This window comes from Procambarus clarkii, chromosome 39 (assembly GCF_040958095.1).
Source record: "Procambarus clarkii isolate CNS0578487 chromosome 39, FALCON_Pclarkii_2.0, whole genome shotgun sequence".
NCBI classification, from domain to species: domain Eukaryota; kingdom Metazoa; phylum Arthropoda; class Malacostraca; order Decapoda; family Cambaridae; genus Procambarus; species Procambarus clarkii.
In genome coordinates, this window is record NC_091188.1 from 3,976,957 (window position 1) to 3,985,773 (window position 8,817).

Here is an 8,817-nt window from a genome sequence, read left to right on the forward strand (position 1 = left end):
TTAACACCAGGGATAGTTACAGAAAATAAATTATAAAATTTGATTGACATAATACTCATTTAGTAAAGCCTTTTTTTTTGGACACTAGAAAAACCACAATGTGGTCTTTGCAAAGGTGTGCCCACACTACCGATCAAGGTGTAAGGGAGGAACGTTTCATATACGATAAGTATCGGTAAAGTGGTGGTGGAGGGTTGAGTGGGTGGGAGATGGGCCTAGTTTGCCCAGTCACCATACTGGGTGCTTCCTATCCATGTGACAAGCCAATGGCCCAGTGTTCAATTTGTTGCGAGGCCATTGGAGTATTCATTCCCATTCATTTATTGTATATACAATATCTGCAAAATTTTGAAGTATCCATGCTCCATGTCTGCTTCAAATGCAGAGATTTTGTCAATGAAAGCTTCGACAAGTGGGAAAACTAAGGGAGAGAGATTACTACCGAGATGTAAGAAAGTTGAAAGAATTAAGAAAATGGAGTGGCGATTTCAAGAATTGTTGTGTGTGCTGAAAATAAAGTAAGCAGGACATCTGAGGATACCTCATCACCACCAATCTCTACTTCAGTCAACTCTACACAATTAGCATTCACTACCTATATCACCTAAATAACTACGCACCATCAAAAATAATCTTAAGCTTAAGCTGATCAAAACAAAATACAGTAAAATGTTTTCCCCTACTTTTTTAGGATGATGGTCAGGTAAAGCAAACGTACCCAACCATTTTTGTCTTGCCCAGGGATTGAAACAAAGTCCCTTGATTGTCAACTGAGGATGTAGACCACTGTGCTACAGGGCTAATAAACTTTGTTTCACTTTAAACAGTTATTCTACAGTGTGTTGGGTATTTACACATGTAAAAAGCAAAATACAGTGATTGAGTACTGTATGTTATACAATACTTCACTGTAAAATGTACACCCATATTTCATGTAAATCTGTTCCCGACTCATCTCACAGGAAGAGTTTTACAACCCACCCCTTTGCTGCTATTTTGCCTGGCAATGTCATTCAGACATAAATACAAACATTGGTGCTCAACATGTGATTTGACAATAGTCACATTGCTTTTGGTACACAATGTGAAGAAAAAGACAGTCAAAATCAACCACTCAATGAAAGTTGCACAGCAGGCAGGAACAGCAGTCAAAAAAGCTAACCAAACCCTGCGAATAATCAAGTGAACCTTTGACTTCAAGGAAAAGAAGGTAGTGATTCAATTGTATAAATCTCTGATGGTCCCCCATTTGGATTACTGTATCCAAGCATGGAGACCTCAGGATGTAACTGCTCTGGAGAAAGTGCAACACCGGGCAACAAAAATCATTCCAGAGCCGAGTCAACTCGCGTATCAGGAACGGCCGAGGGCCATGGAGCTAACATTACAAACCAGGCATGACAGGGTATATCTTATTGAAACTTAAAATACTGAACAAGTTGGAGGATGTTGATCCAAAAAATTTCTTCAAAAGGTCAGATATAACACAAACAAGGAGTACCAGTTTCAAGCTCAACAAGCCACAATGTAGGAGCGAGTACAGATGCTTTTTCACCCACAGGGTTATTAACCCATGGAACTGCCTACCTGCCAAAGCCATAAATGCCAAAACTTTGTTAACCTTTAAAGTACAGCTGGAAAAGATCAAGGCAAATGGGGGGGGGGACCTTCGACAAGCCACTGGCTTTCTGTCCTCATTGAAACCACTAGTGTTAGTGGCTCTCAAGTAAACTTGGGTAAACAATGACCATATAGTAATCAAGTAAAGACTACAGCAGAATTTTCATTACATCCATACTTAAAGCATTTGAAGAAAAGAAACAGGCGATAACTAAATTCAACACAATAATCTCATTACCCAGGGGATCAACATGTGACAATAACTGCACTTTAAGTTAAAAATATAATGTTTCAAATAACTTAGTATCAGGCAATACAAGGTCTCAATACATAGACTATATAAAAACTAACACATAAGCATACAGTACGTACTTACCAAGGCATTGGTAAATACATCACACACACAAAAAAAATACAGGCTGCACAAAAATAATAATTGCATCCAGTACAACTTAGTTTATATTTAATCAAAACATTAATAGAAAACCCTAATGTAGATCTTCACCCAGATGCTCCAGACACTTAAAAAGTTAGTGACATTATGGTATACTAAATAATAATAATATATTAGATTTACTGAAAAACTTAGCTTATTAATAGCTCAATACACAAAGCTCATCACTAACTTCTGTCATCAAAATAAACTATCTCTGCAGAAGTATGTCCTAATACAAGCTGCACTAACTTTACTCAACCAAACTTTGCCTAAACTATATTATATACAGTCTTTACAAATTAGAAAATAAGCTGTCAAAATGCCTGTTTATTATTTGACTGAACCCAGTGTTCCTGCAGCAACATGGGTACACGATTATTTTTTCACTTTAAAATACTGGATAATTATTTTGTAAGGAATATGAAGTCGGTGCATATACTGTACAATATATATATATGCTCATATCGAGGCCCCCCCCCCAAAGATCGAATTACTAACTTTCCCCAGGATGCAATTCCCTCATAACAGTTGCCTAACTTCTGAGTACCTATTTACTGGTAAGTGAACAGTTCATCAGATGAAAGAAAATGTGCCCAATCATTTCTGTCTCACCTGGGGTTCAAACCTGGGATCCTCAATTGTGATTCTGGAATGTGGTCACTGTGCACCAAAACCAACGATGTGAGATATAGGATTATAAAAGAAAAAAATCTGAATGTTTTACCTTTTAACCTCAATCTTGAAATATCAAGTACTGTACCTTATATTCCTTATATTTTATGTAATTTCAACTTTATTACACACAGAGATCACACTAACGTGATGCATCAAATGAACAAATCCACAACTGTGGATTTGTTCATTTGATGCATCACGTTAGTGTGATCTCTGTGTGTAATGATGAAAGGGTGAAGAGGGAGAACGGCCTATTGACATAGCTCAGGTGCAAGGGGGGGATTGTGTAAAATCCTGGTTTGTGCCTCGGAGAGGCTACAGGATCCAGTAAGTTCAGTAGAACTTCGGTTTCAACCCTTTTACCCTGTCGTATCTCAGTCGATTAAGGCAGTGTCTGGGATGCTCCCGGACGCAGGTTCGAATCCTCGACACGGCCCTTGTGGATTTTTTCAACTTTATTGACTATAGAAAATTAAATATTTTGTATTGCTACAGTAACCTCTAAGATGCTCAAATTTAAATTGCTTGACCATTAGTGTACTGTTATCCATTAGTAAACATGTCAACTCAGTCTATACTCAGACTTATAGCAAGAGTGCACGTTACTCTCATATTTCTCAGCATACAGAGTGAATATGATGCTCAACAGAACTGTGAGAAGAGTGTAAAGCTGCTCCTCAAGAGGACCTAAAGGCACCTGATAATACTGCCGCTTAAGGTCAAGATTGGATCTTATCAATGGTCACACCACCACCACAGGCAGGATGGCAGCGTTGACAACTGCTTGTCAGTCTGCCACACCACCACCAAATCCATTTAATCTCCTTCACCCAACACTCGGAGCCTGGGCTAACGAGCAGTAATTACCAAGTGCAGACCAGCAAGGTGGTGGTGGTTGGAGAGGGGGGCCACGCAGTCTAGAGCAGTTGTGAAGGTACCAACGCTGCACCTCATCTCCCCCTCACCCCCTCTCTCTCCCCCACCACCAACACTCACCCTTCTCCCCCTTCACCCGCCTCCTGTTCACCCCACTCCTCCCTAACACACCAACAATCACTCAACTACATGACGTCATACACAATATCCCGCCTGTCCAACTCAATCGCCAATTCTCCCCCACTTACATTACACCAACACAAATAGTACTGCCATCGATGAACACTCTCAATATAGACTCTATAAAATGATCTCCGTCGTTCAAAACCTTATCACGTTAAAAGGGATCGAGAAACATTTGTGAATCGCTAAAGAGTGTTTGAGCTGACTCTGTCCGCTATGACGTCATAGAGCCGGGAAATAATTTTGATCGAAACCTCAGTCAACACTTGTATTCACTAAAAAGATCTTTAGTTATCGTATCGATTCTGAGGATATGCACTGTAGGTTATATACGACTGTGATCTTAAATGTCTCGTACTTGACAAATTAGCCCAAATAGACGCTTTCAAATGACATATTTGGCCAAGATAATCATTTGTGAAGCGAGTGCGAGAGGAATCATAGAGTGTAGAGGATCAGCAGCGAGGGAAGAATATAGGCCGGAGGGGGCGCTGCACCCGACGGGTTGCCCAAGGTTGGATGACTCATCGCCAGCAACGAATGGACCCCGCTACTCTCATCTTACGTCACCTGCACAATTATACGCAAACATTCGCAGTTTAACAGTCCCTGCTGGTGGAAAAGAGATTCAACTTTCATCTTAGTGTTATTACAATGGTGTATAAAATATTAGTATGCTCAGGCAAATGTGTTATTGCGAGATTTAAGCAAGCATGGATTTTACCAGAAAGACATACCAGTCTTTGGCGCTAGTAAAACCGAAAAATAAATAATTAAACATATCACAGTCAAATTGACACATGTATATGTGATTATTACTTTTTCACCGCCAACTATTAAATAAGTATGGAGTACATATTAAATTAAAATTTGACGTAACTAGGGTATACAAATGTAGGGTATACATATATATTTTAGCAAACCTCACATATTCTTACCCAACTCACCACAAATGTAAACTGCTAAAAGTATTAAGCTTAAACATCATAATGTTGTCCAATACTTTCATCCATTATGTAACACTGAAACTAATTAAAACTAAAGCTCGCACTCGTGTTATTATGGCCTCCTAAGTTAACATTAGAATAAGAATGTTTATTATTATTCTAATGTTAAGAAGCATTATAATAATTGTGACTTCAGAAGGCCTATTGGCCCATACAAGGCAGCGCCTGTTTATATCCACCCAAACTCATTTATATATATGTATCACTTGAAATAATCCAGCGATCTCATTTCTATTATTAATTATTATTAATGTTACCCGGTATTTGTCCCATAAATCACAACCTATTTCCAGGCCAGTTATATATTTGGCCTTTCCTAACTGTAAACTTATATATATGCAATTTATAGTTACTGTACCTGAATTTACCTGAAGGGCTACTATCTCTCCAGTAGCCTCGACAAGTACATGAACCCGGCAACTTTTCAAAGGTTTTTCTATTTGTCCTGATGACTTTATCCAGCTGTATTTTTATAATTCAGCCGTGTTCTGGCTTTTAAAGCTTCGGGTGGGTAGGCGGTTCCATGGGTTTACAACCATGTTGGTGAAAAAACATCTGTTTTCTGTTCTACATTGTGGCTTCTTTAACTTGAAAAAGTTGCTCCTTGTTCCTGTTACAAATGACCTTTTGAAGAATTGGTTTGGATCAATATCCTCAAAATTGAAACTTCCAGCAATTGGTGGCAACCCGTCCTCGACTAAAGTTCATTCCATCCAGCAGTCGACCCCACAGACGCAGTCATAAATTTTTACATGCATGTTCATTCAAAACAGGAATTTTCTTAAATATAAATTAATATTATAATATATTAACATATTGTGCATATATAGGTAAGGTTAGGTTCTGTTGGCGATTATTTGTAGTACGTGGGTGAAGCATTTACAGCGTTGTGGTTCGAAAAGAAATGAATTGTCAGCGAAGCACTTGTTCCGGAAGTGTTCGAACGTCAACAGTTGTGAGTCGTGTGTAAACCGTTTTTCATTCATAAACAGGGGGGTTGGCGGGTGCATGAAATCACTTTTGGGTCTGTTTGGAGGACGGGTTGGGTTTCTGATGTTATTGTTTTAGGTTCAATTACTCGGAACCAAAGTTCCAAGTAGCACGGGCTATGGTGAGCCCGTTGTGTGCTTAGTGGTTTCTGACATTGATCCTTTTCTTCATCAATCTACTGCGAGGTAATGCTGTTGACTTGGTCGTTATTATGTCCACTGTTGTGCCCCAATTGGAAGGTTTTTGCATTTTTCTATGTTAAAAAACATATGCCATATATTCCGACCATTTGTAGGGTTCATGTACATTTCTTTGTAAGCATCATTTTCACTTCCTACTTTACCATTAATCTTAGTGCCCTCTGCAAATTTGATGTGGCTTGTAATATTTTCATTTATATCATTGATGCATATGACAAAAATGCGTTGGCCCCAAAATTCAACCTTGCGGCATCCTTCCCCCCCACCTCTTACTTTTCTCTTTCCCTCTACCCCCCCCCCCCCTTCTCCCCCACTCTCTCCCCGTTTCAGATAATGTAATTGTTACGGCCACTTTGGGCCAGTAACCGGGTTCTTGCTGTTATAACTTCTTCTATATCCAACCCCCAAGTCGGTGGTAAGCAGACGAGGAGTCACAATAATGTGGCTGAAATTTGTTGACCAAACCACACACTAGAAAGTGAAGGGACGACGACGTTTCGGTCCGTCCTGGACCATTCTCACGTCGATTGTCGTCGTCGTCCCTTCACTTTCGGTGGTAAGTTTAAAAGAACTTGCTGTCAGGTATTAGTGCAAAGAATAGTAGGGAGATAAACAATACACAATCACACCTTCACCACTATATATATATATATATATATATATATATATATATATATATATATATATATATATATATATATATATATATATATATATATATATATATATATATATATATATATTATTTTCTTTAAATGATCCAACATAGTGCACCAGGGGTAACAGCTTCAAACCCCACTGAATCGCCTATCTGACGATGCCATAAATGCAAATATACTTCAGTTTAAAATTCAGCTGGAAAAATCAAATAAAAACAAAAGAAATATTTCTCTGTTCTCAAAACAGAGAACTGGATCACCTCTACAATTTTGTCACCATTGCTTCTGAAACACTCGAAGGAGGCATAGTTGAAGGAGTCAGTTGAGCAAAATCGGTGTTAAGTTTCACTTACGAGATGGAGAGTGATGGGAAGCTGCCCTTTCTAGATGTAACAGTCGCGGAAAGGAATGGTGGCTTCCACACTGCAGTCTACACTAAGGAAACGAACATAGGAATAGGAATGGGCCTTAATGACAATAGTGACTCTCCGAACAGGTACAAGCATAGTGTTGTCAATGCTTACGTCGACCGAGCTCTCACTCACAGCTCTGGTTGGAAGCAGGTCAACGAGGAACTCTGTAGAGTAAGGCAGGTCTTAGTCAATAATGGCTTCTCTATGGGTTATGTTGAAAACGTCATTAAAAGAAAGGTGACACGTCATGAAACCTCTGAAGAATCAACTGACACAACACCTGTAACTCCTATTAGACTGTTTTACAGAACTTCTTTTCGACGGCTCATTGAATGGAGGACAGTGTCCTGAAAAATATTATTGATAGGAAAGTTATCCCCACACACACAAATCAGAAGATACAATTAACAATTTACTACAAAAACAAGAAGACGGCAAACCTCCTTATGAAGAACTCTCCAGACACCAAACAGAATGCCTGATAAGAGACCAACATCGTCTATGCCTTCACATGCCTACTTGGGGACTGTCAGCCCCAAAGATCTCAGTATATAGGCAAGACAACAACGTCTCTAGGCGATTAACAATGTACAAGCAACAGAGCTCCATCAAGGGCATATAATCTCCTCACATAACCAGACCATCACCAGAGAAATCTTAACAAGCAACATAGAAATTATAGTCAGGTACAACGACAACAGGAGACTCGACATCAGCGAGGCCCTACACATCAAAAAGTCAAAACCAGTAATAAACAGCCAATTAACAAAATTACATTCTACCCACTTCAAGACCCCGAACCAACACAGAAAGCGTAGAAGCAAGAACATAGAACACGCAATGGCCTATTAATACCCATTATGTCAATGATCCACTTGTTCATCTCAATCATGTCCTGTATCACCTCACCCCATACGAATATAAGCCTTGGCAGAGTAATGGAAAATTTGTCTTTGAAAATGCAAGGAGTGCCTTGCAAAACGCTTCCCTAGATGTCAGACCATAAATATAGTGTGAAAATGAACTTCGCAGTTATTTTTTTCAACTTCCCTCGACATTGAAGTAAAACATTAAACCACAAACTTGCATAAACCACAAGCCGAGTGTATCAGAAAGACACCTCATAATGAAAGGTTCGAACCTTAGGCTGCCAGGAGCAATGAGACCACTGACAAGTCCAATACCCTGGACATCCAGGGTAAAGTCCTTGACTTTAGCAAAGGTTTTGACTCAGTGCCACACGAAAGACTGATTTGAAAGCTGGAGTGACGGTATTGGGGGGTGTTATCTTAAGTTCGATTAGGACATGGTTATATCAAAGGAAACAAAGAATTAGTATAAATGGAGATAAGTCAGAGTGGGAAAATGTTGTAAGTGGAGTGCTTCATGGCTCTGTCCTGAGACCTTTGTTGTTTACCCTGTATATAAACGATTTACATTCAGGATTGAGCAGCATTATTTGCAAAATTGTAGAAGATACGAACAATCAAAATCACTTCAAGGCGATCTAGATAAGTTTTTGAAATGATTAAAAGATTGGCAGATGCAGTTAATTGCTGACAATTGTAATATTCTGAGGCTAGGTAATGATAGAGTTAAAAGGTATCAGCTGGATGGTATTGAAATTGCCAAGTCTGGTTGCGATTAAGATCTGGGGGTTACAATTAATAGGAATTAAACCCCCCAAAATTAATGCACAAATGTTCGAAATAAGGGAAATAGGACACTGGGATTTATTTATAGAAGCGTTATCAATAA

General features: G+C 39.0%; 1 protein-coding gene across 11 annotated transcripts in view; it reads right to left on the bottom strand.

Annotated features, from left to right (window-relative positions):
- Positions 1-3,991, bottom strand: part of LOC123760324 (protein phosphatase 1B) — a 46,551-nt gene extending 42,560 nt beyond the window's left edge. For 2 of the 11 annotated variants that reach the window (XM_069338315.1, XM_045745915.2), the window contains exon 1: positions 3,856-3,937. The gene's annotated coding sequence lies outside the window, so the exon portion shown is untranslated. Of the gene's footprint in view, positions 1-2,668; positions 2,712-3,598; positions 3,794-3,855 lie in introns of those variants that run through there. The other 9 variants (XM_069338312.1, XM_045745914.2, XM_069338316.1 and 6 more) reach the window with 7 other exon arrangements.
- Positions 3,992-8,817: the final 4,826 nt, after the last annotated feature.